Source organism: Mauremys mutica, chromosome 1 (genome assembly GCF_020497125.1).
Source record: "Mauremys mutica isolate MM-2020 ecotype Southern chromosome 1, ASM2049712v1, whole genome shotgun sequence".
Lineage (NCBI taxonomy): Eukaryota > Metazoa > Chordata > Testudines > Geoemydidae > Mauremys > Mauremys mutica.
In genome coordinates this window covers 29436876-29452062 of record NC_059072.1, presented here as the reverse complement: position 1 = coordinate 29452062, position 15187 = coordinate 29436876, and the positions used below count along the sequence as shown (strand labels likewise).

Sequence of the window (15187 nt, the reverse complement as noted above, 5' to 3'; positions counted from 1 at the left end):
CGCCCCTCGTAACATCAATCGCCACTTCACCCGCGGCGGGAGGCGGGCGGAACATGCCAGGCCAGCACGACCTTTCCCCTCTGACCCTTCACCCCCCAGCACCGCCCCTGCCAACAGACACCGCGGGGCGCGGCATTCTGGGGCTGTCGCGCGCCGGTCGCTCTTGGATGACGTTCGGGCTCCGCGAGCTGCCAGCATGGAGGAGGCCGCGGCGGGAAGCGGCGGTGGCAGCCCTGCCCTGGGACTGGCTCTCGGGGAGCTGCTGGGGGACGGTGAGGCGGGGCTGGCGCGGGTCCGGGGGGGAGCAGGCGGCGCGGGGTAACAGTGAAGTCGGGGGCGGCGGGGACACGAGCGGGGACCGGGGCAGCAGAGGGTCTGAGGTGAAGCGAGGGCACCGGGCAGTCGGGCTCTGCGGGGGGCACACAGGGCTTTGGGCAGCGGAGGGGCCCTGCAGGGGGCCGGCACCAGGCTAGTGGTGCGGGCTGTGTTGGGTTTGCCAGCCGGACTAGGGACCGGAGGCTGCGGAGGAGTTTGCTCCGGTGGCAGGGGAACCGTGTCACACCTGTCTGCTCGCCTGGCTGTCTTGCTGCTCCTGCAGGTCGCCATGCACCAAGCTCACTGCCTGTCCTGCTGGCTGGAAAGAGGGGGTAACAGCCCGTGCTGCGAGTTGTTCTAGTCCCTGTGCTTCAGGTTTATCGTGGCATCAAATGAAGTTAGTAGGAATTGTGTTGTTGCTAGTGGCCCTTCCACACACGAGTTCCTGCTGTATATACTGTGGGGGGCGGAAGGTGGCTCCTTCTTACTGACCGTCCTGTTAGTCCCTGTATGCAAGGCTTGCTAGCTCAGGAATTCCAGGTTCCTGGTCTGTCCTCTGATTACATCTTCCTCTCTCTAAGAAGGGAGAACTCTGTATTTAAATTGTGCTGATGTTAGTGTCATCTTGTTATGTGGATCGATTGCATGTTGGAATTGCAGTCTCCTTTTTAAAAAGCAAAATCCCATTATAAAAGTTGTCTGTATGCCTCCTCTTCAATTTTTATCATAATGGCTAGAATACAGCTAAGAGATGTAATAAATCATTGTAATCATTGTTAATGTTTAGAGTCTCCGGTTTAATTCTAATGTGGATCACAAATGAAATTCTTTTGGTGGTTTTAATTTAATTCCATAGAAATTAATCCGTTTACAAGATTGCAATATGATTTGATGGTGTCAGTTGCAATTGTCAGTTTTCTGTTTGCGATTCTCAGTAATTTTACTCTGGGTAAAACTTCATCTCATTTAGCTTACAAAATTCTGAAGAGGAAATGGGAAGTATAGTTTTAGTGTAATGCATTCCTGAAAAGGTGGCTTTATCCAGTTTTGGATTTAGGCAACAGGACATGGACAATAAAAATGATGTGATCAAGCATGTCTCCTTTAAATTTGCTCTTTTTGCTAATGGTTGCTCCTTAAATCAAAGTCCAGTTATATTCTAGAAACCAGACCACACCTGCTAATAACATGGGGTGTAGGTCTAGTATACCTGCAGTTCTTTACATCCTTAAATATGTATGTAACTTTTGTGATATGAAAAATAAACAGCTTAAAATATATTTTTCAGAATGTTACGCTGATTTTTTTAAGAGAAGACTTTGATGTAAAGACTTATACTTCTCAATCTGTTCATCAAGCTGTGAGCTGAACAGTTAGCAAAACTTGCTCAAGGAATCAGTCAACTGGATAAAGAGCTTCACTTACAAGTAAGTACTAGGTATGTCATTTGTTTCAGGCAATCATGTACAAACATAGTTTAAAAGTTCAGTATTTCAGTCTTGCATGCTCCTAAAGTTTCCCCACATTCTCAGTAACTGGAGAAAGAGGAGACTAAGGGAAGATATGATAGAGGTATATAAAATCATGAGTGATGTGGAGAAAGTGGATAAGGAAAAGTTATTTACTTATTCCCATAATACAAGAACTAGGGGTCACCAAATGAAATTAATAGGCAGCAGGTTTAAAACAAATAAAAGGAAGTTCTTCTCCACGCAGCACACAGTCAACTGTGGAACTCCTTACCTGAGGAGGTTGTGAAGGCTAGGACTATAACAGTGTTTAAAAGAGAACTGGATAAATTCATGGTGGTGAAGTCCATAAATGGCTATTAGCCAGGATGGGTAAGGAATGGTGTCCCTAGCCTCTTTGTCAGAGGATGGAGACGGATGGCAGGAGAGAGATCACTTGATCATTGCCTGTTAGGTTCACTCCCTCTGGGGCACCTGGCATTGGCCACTGTCAGTAGACAGATACTGGGCTAGATGGACCTTTGGTCTGACCCGGTACGGCCGTTCTTATGTTCTTATGTAACTAGTGACTAAGGGTATGCCTACACAGCCCACAGCAGCGAGCCTCCCAGCGCAGGTCCACAGACTTGGGCTTGCACTAGCACTCTAAAAATAGCTGTGTACGCAGCATTTCAAGTTGCCTCCCTAGTCTTCAGAGTCTGAGCTGTGATTTCAAAGCAGTGTCTACAGCTGTTTTTAGAGCGCTAGCATGAGCCTGAGTCTGTTAATCTGGGCTGGGAGGCTCATTTCCACGGGTTACCTAGTCATACCTAGTGTGTGTCTTTCAAGAATGTTAACCACAGTGCTTATTCGATGCACTTCCTCCTCTCTTCTGCTTTTGACATTTTCACTGGGAACCAGTTTTTTAAAAGTTACCTGTTACAAACATAAGACAAATCTAAATTTACGTTATTGAGTGATCAAGTAACTGATACAGTGATTATTTGGTACTTTCAGATAGATTCTGAGCTTCTTGAAGTGGGGATCATGTGTAAAATAACTACACAGAGAGACTGTATTGTGTGGAAGTAGAGAAAGAACTGACAGGGATTTGTAGGGGATCTTAATGCATGACAGTCTTTTTGTTAGCAAGAGTTAGGCTAGCTGTAACCCTACTAATGTAGGGATATTAAAGAAGGTTTATATTAAACATGGTTTATATGAGAAATGATTTATTGTTAATTAATACTTTATAACTTAAGATTTATGTTAGAAGTAAATTTGTGATTCCCAGCATTTAGCCTCTAACCTGCAAGCCACCAGCTGTGTCTGTGTAAAGCCTGCTCAAAGAAATACTTTGTATAAAACTTGCTAAACATTAATTAACTCTAAGTAAGCCAAAACAGTAGCTGTTATAGTGTATAGATAGAGACCCCCACCCTCTGTAAATTTTCATCTCACTTTATCTTTGCTTGTTAAAAGACAGGGAGTCTCACAAATTGGTAACACCCCAAAAAGTAAAGAGACAGTGAAATAGATGTGATTAAGATAGAGAATGTATGTGAATGAATGGTTAGGGAGACACCAGCCTGAAGAATTCAGTGTCGGCTGAAGAAGGTGTCAAGTGGGATCAACCAGATGACCCCCGGAGGGCAAACTGGAATCCACCCACCACACCTCAAAGGAAGGAAAAACAAAACATCTAATAACATGGAGCCAGCCACCTGCTGATTGATTTAGCAACAGCAAAATGAAGCAACTCTCATGAACTGACATAGGAATAAATTCCTATAAAACTGGACTCTAAAGACTGAGAACTTTGAGTCTATGGTTCTGCTGCCAGCCTCCAGGAGCATCAGATGCATCTGACACAGACTCGGCTCCATCCTCATGACCAAGATACCTGGCCAGTAACTTGGCATGAGCAACATCTAGGTTGGTAACTATAACATCTATACAGAACCTGAATGAATGATTGTGTGGATGAATATGTGTGTGTGTGTATAAGAAATAAGTAGTAATAGAAATAAGTAGGAAAACATTGTCTTTTGTTTTGTTATGGTATTTACAATAAATGTGGCATCTTTGCCTTATCCCTCTTAATAAGATCCTGCTGGTTTTTACTATATTGGTATAACACTAACGCGAGATTTGTAGAAGCGAGGATTGTGTGAGGCGAGTGGAAAAGAACTGTGTGAGAAGTTGTTTCGACCCTGTGTAGATAATGTGTAGATAATACGAAATGTAGACTGGAGTCTCTTAAGTGAGAAAAACAAGATGTCAGGATGACCTATGTATAAACAAAATGCAGCTGTTGCTTATTATTATCTGTAACAAAAGTATAAATGCTTGCTGTAATTGTTTACCTGTTGAGAGACCTGTCTAGGAAGGGGAGACAGTGTCCTAGTGCACTCTCTCCCTGCTGTAGCTGCTAAACAGAATAAAGTATCTGACTTTGCTGTACCCAAAGAAGTGAAAACTAAGTTTTCTCCGACAATTGGATGATATGAAATATCCAGTAATTGTTGCAGTTAGCAAACAATGTAATAAATAGAAAGCTAAAATTATAAATGTAAGGGGTGTAGTTCTTTGTTTGCATAACCAGTGCCATTCCCAACACTAGTGCATCTCTATCTAGGGCCCTACTAAATTCATGGTCTGTTTTGGTCAAATTGCAGTCAGAGGATTTTTTAAATAGTCAATTTCATGGTTTCAGATGTTTACATCTGAAATTTCACAGTGTTGTAACCGTTGGGGTCCCTACCCAAAAAGAGGTTGTGGGGGGTCGCAGGATTTGCCACTCTTACTTCTGCGCTGCTGCTGGTGGGGGCGCTGCCTTCAGAACTGGGTAGCACCCTTGGCTGGATGTCACCAGTCCTTCCCCTCCGCTACAATTGCCAGAAATCAAGGGGAGGAGAGATCAGGTTACACAGTTTGTGATGCATTTTTCACGGCCATGAATTTGGTAGGGTCCTATGGATATCTGTCAGGTGTAGAATACACCTGTAAATCTGGGATTTTCCTCATAGGAATCGTATTTTCATACTATTAGTGTTTGTTAGCAGGAGTAATAGAACAGTAATACACTTTTCTCAGAGCTTCATGAAAGATCTCCCTCCTTGTGTGGAACATCCTTTGACACCAATAGAAGAACATTCATGTAAGGAGAGCAGAGTTTCAGATCTACTGTGCATATCTAAGAGGATGATTGTCCTAAATATAGAATTAACTGGAAATACTTTACAGGGGGTGGTGACACTGTGGGCTAGTTAGAAGCTTCTCTCTTCTAGAGACTTGTGTAAATGTTTTGTTCATGTCCCAACTATATAAGAAACCTGAATTTTTCTCAATTTATCCCTTGTAAATGTTTTTCCACATCTCATATTTTGACACAACTGGCATTCTGGGTTTAGAAAAATCCAGGATTTAGTTAAATATGTGAAGAAGGCAAGGGCTAAGGTTAATCACTGGATGGTGGGTAAATTTAAACATCATCGGCTGTAATCTGCCTGGCTAGACCAGTTGCTGAACATTAATTCAGAAAAAAATAATTGAATAAATAAAAAATTTGTATTACTAAAATAAAATGTTTGTGTCCTTAAAGCATAAACTATATCACTTTGGTGCTGACTGTGAAGAGTCTCATCTGATTTAATATTTATTATGGACACAAATGAGTTTACAAGGTAGAGGGGTTTGTCTGTAAAGCAAGTGGGAAAAGTAGAGAGGTCCCTTATCACTCAGGGATTCTTCCTACCCTAAGAATCACTTTTCTCTTCTAAGCCCACTCATGGATATATGCTTAAAGAAAATCTGAGTTTGTATTTTTGGAATTAGCCTTGCAAATAATGATTGGTGGTCTAATTTTTCAGGTAGTTGCAACACATGAGGACTTATTGGCACAAACAACTGGGATTGGATCTCTGGAAGGTATAAATTCATTTTATGCTGGTTAATTTTTAGTATAATGGAGACACTGTTAATAGCTTCATAGTTAAGGTGACATCAGACTGCTGAGTAGTAACGTTACTACTGGACAGAGGTCTTAATTTATTAACTTACGGCAGTTTTCTTTAATGTCAGCAGATGGAGCTATAAGGAGAGTATTTTGTTAATACCTTTTTTTAACATAATTACACTATAGAAAGATTTGTTAATGGAAGGAATGTTCTAAGCAACTTAAATAATGCAATCAAGTTTCAGTAAGTATCTTCAAAACTCACACTGTTTTAAAAATTTCATAGAGTAGCCTCCAGTCTATCAACTAACACCATACAGCGACATGTTGCCATGAATACCAGCTTTGTGAATGGTGGAACATGTTTCTAATGTCATTTAACCTACAAATAAAGAACAAAGTAATTATTTTGTTGTCTTAGTTGCATCACTTCCTTTTTGTAGTAAGAGGCTGCAAAATTAAATACAGATTTTTGACTCCACTGATTGAGGTCTGGTATAATACCAGTTGCTGATCAAAAAGTCCTAATTTGGGAACTATCAAGTCTGCATGAAAATCTGGTCATTATGTGGTTTTTTCAAAATAGATATAAGGTTTCAGAATCTCATTTACTTTAAGATTACATTTTGGGTCCCATTAGCCCAGGGGTTCTCAAACTGGGGTCAGGATATTACATGGGGTTCACGAGCTGTCAGCCTCCACCCCAAACCCTGCTTTGCCTCCAGTATTTTTAATGGTGTTAAATATATAAAAAGGTGTATTTAATTTGATCCACATTCAGAGGTTTCCTATATAAAAGGGGTCAGCAACACAAAAGTTGGAGAACCACTGCATTAGCCCTTACAGTCTTGCTAATTTCTTCCTAACAGTCTTACTTGGTGGCATCTACATATTTTATGAGCGTACTCTCCACTCCCTTATCCAAGACATGTAATGCAAATATTGAATGGTACAAGACGGTGGACTGATCCCTGCAGGACCCCACATAGATATGACCTCCCAGTTTGACAGCAAACCATTGATAGCTACTTTCTCAGTACAGGCTTTCAACCAATTCAACAATTATAGACTTGGTTAAAGTTGATGAATGTGCTAACCAGATGCCAGGGGATTTGTGTCCCCCCTTTTCCTCTTCTGGTTTTCTAATTTTCAGCAAAATCAAAAGGGCTCTGGCCTCTGATGCCGAGAACATTCCTTGAAATTTTGGAATTAAACTGATGTGGTGTTCAAAAGTTACTGTGTTACAGCCAGCCAGCCAAGCAGAGAAATGTCTCTGCCAAAAAAGAAGAAAAATGATTTGTCAGACTTATGTATCAAAATTGCTAAACACTTCTCCTCAGCTCAGCAGTGTCAACCCTTAAAATGCTAGTGTTTTCTAAATTGCCAGGCAAATGAATGCTTAGGAAGATGGTTTGTACTCCACATTCAAATGACTGAAGTAGGCATGTGCTGATAGTCTGATTAATGGACTGATAAACATCCCCCAGTCACATTCCTCACCCAGTAGCAATTTGTGTCCAGTTGAACTTAAATGCCCTAAAACCACGCTTGGTTTTGAAGGCACTGTACTCTTATTGGGAAGTCTTAACAATAGAACTTGCTTGGAGACTTCATTCTACGATGGCAAAGTTCTTTAAACATTAATTCAGCCTTGAACCACCCCTATTCAGTATACATGGTAAGTCACCCACATTTTGAAACTCATGGAAATAAAGTATGAAGAGGTTAAATTACTTGTTCGAGACATACAGTGTGTCTGTTTCAAAACTGGCATCAGAGTTTGGGTTGCCCAACACCAGTCCTGTGCTCTAACCCCTGGTTCATGCTGCCTTCTTTTGAATTCAATGCCTATCTTACAAACTATAACCAATAATTGCAATTGCATCCTTCTTTATAGTACTATATGCTGCTCTCTTTGACTGTGTTGCTAGAATTGTGTCCATAAAGATGGTTCTAATTTATTTACCCCACCCCACCCCAGCAGCTCATTCAGTGAGAAACTGTGCATTAGCTCTTGCATGTCAGTATTCCCAAAACTGCACATCCTCCTGCTCCCTGGGCACTGAATTGGTACCCACTTGGGTGTCTAACCTGATTGGTCCTGTGTGGAGGGGTGCCTGAGGTATAGATTCATAGGATGTAGATATTAAGACACCAAAATAGGGCCAGATACTTGGGTAATGGGAGTGGAGAGCAAATTCTGATTTAACATTTTTTAAAGGTACAAACCTTAAATTCCCAAAGTTAAGGTTTTACTTTTTTTTTTTAATATTTCACCTCCTCATCCTCCCCCGCCCCCATGAAATAAAACTTTTATCAGTCAATCCACCTGAAATGTAAGTTTGCTCCTCCATCTACATAGAGACCGTTTTAAAAAAAAGATGGGGCTTTTTGGTCTTCGTCGGGGTTGGGATTATACAGCATATTTCAGGGATGCTAGTAAAGTACTTCAATTTTAAACAGTTAAAAAAATCTTTGTCAGTCTGGAAAGTGGCTTGGCCTAGGGACTTCACATTTGTTTAATTTTCATTTGCTTTAATGAGAACTGATGCTTGTGGTTATTCTTAATTATTCAATCTAGATTTCATTATAGAATTAAAATCTTTAACAATATAATTTCTCTCCATGAATTGCAGTAGCTGCTTTGGATCACATGAAGAAAGCCTAGCCTGAAAGATACCCTGGGGATATCCTAATAAGCTCTGGTATAGGTGAAAGGCACTGCATAGAGGCACTATAGACTAGTGGACTAAGCAGAGGGCTAAAAGCCAGAAGCTTCTAAATTCTGTTCTCAGCTCTTCTACCCTGTATAGTCTTAATAATTAAGCCTTGTGGTTTTTGTCCACTGATCTCGCAGAGCTGTGCAAAAATTAGTTATGCCTAATGGTCTCCCTGTAAGGTAGGGAAGTAACTCATTGTCCACAAAAGTTGAATGATTTGTCCAAGGCGTTACAGCAAGTCTTTATTAGAGTAGAATTTTGACTGTCATTCCCTATGCCAGGCCTGCACAACATGCGGCCCGCGGAGGCTCACTGTGCGGCCCACGGGGGGATTCTAAACCCCGCACACCCGGGAAAAACCACGCTCGCTCACCGTCATCGCAAAAGTCCCAGGGCTGGCATGCGGCGTTTCCTGGGGCAGCTCCCGGTGGTGCGCCTGCCCGCCGGCAGTGCGAGTGGCTGAGTCCTGCCCAATCAGAGCTGCGGGGGCGGGGCTTTCAGGCACGCCGCCGGCGGCCGCCTCCCCAGTGGGACATGGGCTTCCAGACATGGGCTTCCCGCGGCTGCGGGCAGCCCAGAGCCCTTTGAATCCTGGCTGTGGCTGAGATTTAAAGGGCTCCCGGCTCCCGACCGCTGCGGGGACTCCAGAGCCCTTTGAATCCCGGCTGCGGCTGAGATTTAAAGGGCTCACGCCTCCCGACCGCTGCGGGGAGCCCAGAGCCCTTTGAATTCGGGGCTGGGATTTAAAGGGCTCAGGGCTCCCCACGGCTGCAAGGTAATTATGAAAAATACAAATGTTTTCTTTCAACGGAACAGGTTTTTTTCATTTTTCCATGATTCATAAAAAAAATTAAATTGTTTGATTTAATTGAGACATTCTTAATAAAGTATCAACCCCTCCCACCCCCAACCTTCCTTTTTGGCCCACAGCTGTTTTGGTGGGGCGGCGCTGGGGAAGGAGGGTTTGTTTCCGCAGGGCTGGGTGGCGCTGGGGCGGGGTGTTTCCGCGAGGCCGGGCGGTGCTGAGGGGGGGGTGTTTCCGCAGGGCCGGGCGGGTTCGGACCTCAGCTGTTTTCTTTGGAGTAATGTGGCCCTCGCCGCTTTACAAGTTGTGCAGGCCTGACCTATACTCTAGTCTGGATCACATTACATCCCATGGAAATTCATTTAGGCAAGACTGTGAACCTCCCCATGTCTCTGTTTTTAATTTTTGTTTGTTTTTCCCTATGCTTTTCTTTGTAGCCTAGCTCTGCTACCTTCCAGAGCACATGGATGATAAAACCTAGGAAACAATGTGCAGCTTGACAAGGGGTATGGTTCGATGGGGTGGACTGGATTGAGTTAGTGGGAGGAGAGAAATTATAGCCATGCAAAAACTGAGGGCTTGGCTACACTGGCGCTTTACAGCGCTGCAACTTTCTCGCTCAGGGGTGTGAAAAAACACCCCCCGAGTGCAGTAAGTTACAGCGCTGCAAAGCGCCAGTGTAAACACTGCCCCAGCGCTGGGAGCACGCCTCCCAGCGCTGTAAGCTAATCCCCATGGGGAGGTGGAGTATGTGCAGCGCTGGGAGAGCTCTCTCCCAGCGCTGGCGCTGCGACCACACTCACACTTCAAAGCGCTGCCGCGGCAGCACTGTGCAGCTCTAAGTGTAGCCATACCCTGAAAGGCTTAATGTGGCCACCTCACAGCTTCCAAGCAAATACAGTAGCATAACACTGCGGTATTTTTTTTCCTATTGCCACAAAACAGTAAATTCCTGAATAAAAACATGTAAGGTGGAGTTAGGGTTGCAAACACCTTTTTTAAGAAGAAAACTTTAATAGACTAATAAGAACATAAGAACATAAGAAAGGCCATACCGGGTCAGACCAAAGGTCCATCTAGCCCAGTATCTGTCTACCGACAGTGGCCAATGCCAGGTGCCCCTGAGGGAGTGAACCTAACAGGCAATGATCAAGTGATCTCTCTCCTGCCATCCATCTCCATCCTCTGACGAACAGAGGCTAGGGACACCATTCTTACCCATCCTGGCTAATAGCCATTTATGGACTTAGCCACCATGAATTTATCCAGTCCCCTTTTAAACATTGTTATAGTCCTAGCCTTCACAACCTCCTCAGGTAAGCAGTTCCATAAGTTGACTGTGCGCTGCGTGAAGAAGAACTTCCTTTTATTTGTTTTAAACCTGCTGCCTATTAATTTCATTTGGTGACCCCTAGTTCTTGTATTATGGGAATAAGTAAATAACTTTTCCTTATCCACTTTCTCAACATCACTCATGATTTTATATACCTCTATCATGTCCCCCCTTAGTCTTCTCTTTTCCAAACTGAAGAGTCCTAGCCTCTTTAATCTTTCCTCATATGGGACCCTCTCTAAACCCCTAATCACTTTAGTTGCTCTTTTCTGAACCTTTTCTAGTGCTAGAATATCTTTTTTGAGGTGAGGAGACCACATCTGTACACAGTATTCGAGATGTGGGTGTACCATGGATTTATATAAGGGCAATAATATACTCTCAGTCTTATTCTCTATCCCCTTTTTAATGATTCCTAACATCCTGTTTGCTTTTTTGACCGCCTCTGCACACTGCGTGGACATCTTCAGAGAACTATCCACGATAACTCCAAGATCTTTTTCCTGACTCGTTGTTGCTAAATTAGCCCCCATCATGTTGTATGTATAGTTGGGGTTATTTTTTCCAATGTGCATTACTTTACATTTATCCACATTAAATTTCATTTGCCATTTTGTTGCCCAATCACTTAGTTTTGTGAGATCTTTTTGAAGTTCTTCACAATCTGCTTTGGTCTTAACTATCTTGAGTAGTTTAGTATCATCTGCAAACTTTGCCACCTCACTGTTTACCCCTTTCTCCAGATCATTTATGAATAAATTGAATAGGATTGGTCCTAGGACTGACCCTTGGGGAACACCACTAGTTACCCCTCTCCATTCTGAGAATTTACCATTAATTCCTACCCTTTGTTCCCTGTCCTTTAACCAGTTCTCAATCCATGAAAGGACCTTCCCTTTTATCCCATGACAGCTTAATTTACGTAAGAGCCTTTGGTGAGGGACCTTGTCAAAGGCTTTCTGGAAATCTAAGTACACTATGTCCACCGGATCCCCCTTGTCCACATGTTTGTTGACCCCTTCAAAGAACTCTAATAGATTAGTAAGACACGATTTCCCTTTACAGAAACCATGTTGACTATTGCTCAAGAGTTTATGTTTTTCTATGTGTCTGACAATTTTATTCTTTACTATTGTTTCAACTAATTTGCCCGGTACCGACGTTAGACTTACCGGTCTGTAATTGCCGGGATCACCCCTAGAGCCCTTTTTAAATATTGGCGTTACATTAGCTAACTTCCAGTCATTGGGTACCGAAGCCGATTTAAAGGACAGGTTACAAACCTTAGTTAATAGTTAATGTTGTTTAAAAGGTGAGAGAGCCTGGAATTCAAAGGTAAAGTTGCACTAAAAACAAATAACTGTATCAAATACTAGAAGTTGTGTAATAATAAAGTTACAATTCCACAAAACAGCCTTAACACTGCCCTTCATCCAAAGTGATGACATGGTCTGCACACCATTTATCTTCCACACTGACAATATTCACAGAGTAAAAAATACTTAATTTTGCTACTTAACATTAAAAATGGATGGATATCAAAGAAGATCAGCATGTGTGTACGGGGGAATCTAACCGTCAGATTATGGCAATATTCAAATATCCGCACAGTCTGCAGACTCTTTTAAATATATATGAGTGAAATATCTCCTTACTCATTCAAAAAGCCAACCTTAACTATTCTCTCTCCTGTAGAACAGAAGTCTCTTAAAAACCATTTACCCTTTCTACATCCCATGCATTTCTGGTATGGGCCACAAACTAATCTGGCCCAGAGAGCATCCACCGATTCCTTAGCCCAATGTGACCCAGGTCTTGACATCTCTGGTATTATACTCCATACATGGAAAACATATTTTTCCCAGCTCCTCCATCCCAATTTTCTACTATTGTAAGGAGACCACTTAATCGTAGTAGTGGTATTGTGGGATCATTTTAATCGCTATTGCACTGTCCTGCTACCATTCTTCCTGCAGAAGCCGGAAAGCCTAGCCGTTTTAACCAACTTTCCACTATACATTCCATAGTCATCTTCCTCATGTGAGTTGGGAATCACATGTCCTCTATTCTATATATTAAATGGGAAAAAACCTTTGTCAATGCAGAATTAAGATTGTCCAGTGATCGCTTGTGCTCTTTCAGAAGCTTGAATTTTGCTGAACTCTGCCCACATAACTTTAAATCTGTTTTCCCAGAACTGGCATTGGCCACTGGGAATGATCTGCATGCACTTCAGCAGCATTCACTGTGATAGGTGTAGGTGTAATAAATAGTGAAGAAATAATTTGGAGCAGTTTGAAGGAGCTGTGATTGTGATATGAGGAGATCTGAGTCCCTGCATGTGTATCAAAGGATAGGTGCATGTGTACCTTGAGGTTCCGGTCTGTACCATTTCAGTACAGAATTCTGTAGGCTGTGTCAGTGGCAGAGCACTGGAGTCTTCCGGCCATGGGTATTGGAAGTGGTGAGGTGGGATATGAGAGCAGTCTGTGACTTTAATGATGGATAGGGAAAGTATAGATTTAGGTGGCACCCTATGTGCAACCATGATGGGGTTGTAATTTTTTTTTCCAAGTGTGGTTTTCAGTGTCTGAGCATAAGGCAGGTGCAGGCAGCACCTGTCCATTACAGTGAAAAGGTAGAGCTGGAAGATGTGTTATGGGCATATTGGGGTATCACTCTAAGAGGGGAGAGTTAAGATTACATGAACATATACCTTAATTGTGTATTTTCTGGTTCAAAAGCGTGAGTTTTGCTGAACTCTGAAGGGGCACAGGCTATCACTGCTTAACTCTGCGTTAACAAATCTTTTGCAATTTAATTTCCTCCCTTTTTATTATTTTTTTTAAGCAGAAAGAGAAATACTTGTTGGTAGCAATTAATGGTCCTTTAGGCAGTTATTGTTCTCACCTAGACTTATAGCTAATGTGCTACTGAGGCTAGGTAATAATCAGAAGACCTAGCTTTTATACAGTGCTTTTCATCAATAGATTTCAAGAACTTTACATCATTATCCCAATTTTACAGTTGGGAAAACTGAGGTACAGAGGGGTGATGTGACTTGCCCACGGTCACCCAGCAGACTAGGACTATTCCTAGCTCTGCTACCAGTCAGTGGTCTTTCCACTAGGAGACAGAGTTTAAAAAATAAAAATATATGGAGATATACCTATCTCATAGAGCTGGAATGGACCTTGAAAGGTTATCAAGTCCAGTCCCCAGTTTTCATTAGCAGGACCTAGTACTGTCCCTGACAGGGTGTGTGTGTTTGTTTTCCCCATCTCCCTAAATGGCCCCCTCAAGGACTGAACTCACAAGTCTGGGTTTAGCAGGCCAATGCTCAAACCACTAAGCAGTGTGATTCCTTAAGTTCTCCTTCCCCTTCCTTCCACCCTTCTACATTTTGTTACAGTAGAATGGGGTAATTGTTGTCCTTTGAAATGTTTTCATTGTGTAGTTGCTAACGTGTCCGGTGAGACAAATCTCATCTATGGTTTGTCCTAAAATCTTGACAGTTTTATTACATGGTTGTTAAAGTAACTCTAACCATATGAGAGAGACACATACACCAGTCTTCCTTCCCCACCTCCTTCCCCACTATTCTTTGCAACATGTAGCCCCACCGCCACCATTCCCAAGCCCCTCTCCCCTTCCCATCCTGTTAAGCCATTAGATGGCACTGCAGAAGCCATTAACATGTAAGAAGCTGCTCTTCTGCCCTATTCTCCTATATACACACATCGCAGACAGCAGCTTAGTGGAAGGTCACATGTTACCTTGGTTATATAGCCTGAGATGCAAACTTGACACCATCAATTTGGGCTTGAACAGGGACTGGGAGTGGCTGGCTCACTACAAAAGCAATTTTCCCTCTCTTGGTATTGACACCTACTCATCAATTATTGGGCATGGACTACATCCACCCTGACTTAATTGGCCTTCAACATTGGTTCGCCACTTGTAAGGAAACTCCCTTCTCTGCATGTGCCAATATATATTTATGCCTGTATCTGTAATTTTCACTCCATGCATCTGAAGAAGTGGGTTTTTTACCCACGAAAGCTTTTGCCCAAATAAGTCTGTTAGTCTTTAAGGTGGTACTCCTTGTTTTTGTGGATACAGACTAACACGGCTACCCCTCTGATACTAAGAGAATGTATGGCTATCCGATCTGATGATGATGTCATGGCATTAGGTATGTTCTCAATGTGGCTGTATAGTCCGATCCATGAGGAGCAAAATTGTGAACAGATGTCAACACAGGAATGTGCAGGCTCCCAGTAAAGAGCTGCCATGATGCTTGTTCCTTTTTTGGTCATTTTTTCACCTCTGCCTTCCTCAAAGTGTTTACAATCTTTATTGGCAGTTGCTCTCTGTTCAGATCTGTCTGTGGCTGTGTCTTTAAAGTTATCAATATTTATGTTGCATGAGGTGAGATTCTGCTTATGGGTGTTTTTGAAGTGTTTTTGTTGACCACACCTGCATTTTCTGAGTGTCAGCTTGCATAAAAAACTTTTTTCAGGAGTCTGTCATTGTCCATTCTGTTATATGTCTCAAAGCGATTGTTTCAGGTCATGTCAACTGCTCCATTCCTGTCAGTGGATATTG

General features: G+C 42.5%; 1 long non-coding RNA gene across 2 annotated transcripts; it reads left to right on the top strand.

The window, feature by feature from the left end:
• The first annotated feature begins 162 nt into the window (after positions 1 to 162).
• Positions 163 to 9337, top strand: LOC123377420. Of its 2 annotated transcripts, XR_006582205.1 has the most exons (4): positions 163 to 272; positions 1604 to 1742; positions 5636 to 5693; positions 8358 to 9337. It is a non-coding gene; the product is annotated as an uncharacterized LOC123377420 (long non-coding RNA). The 2 variants fall into 2 exon arrangements; XR_006582204.1 differs by lacking the exon at positions 8358 to 9337 and having other exon boundaries at positions 5636 to 6128.
• The last annotated feature ends 5850 nt before the right edge of the window (positions 9338 to 15187 follow it).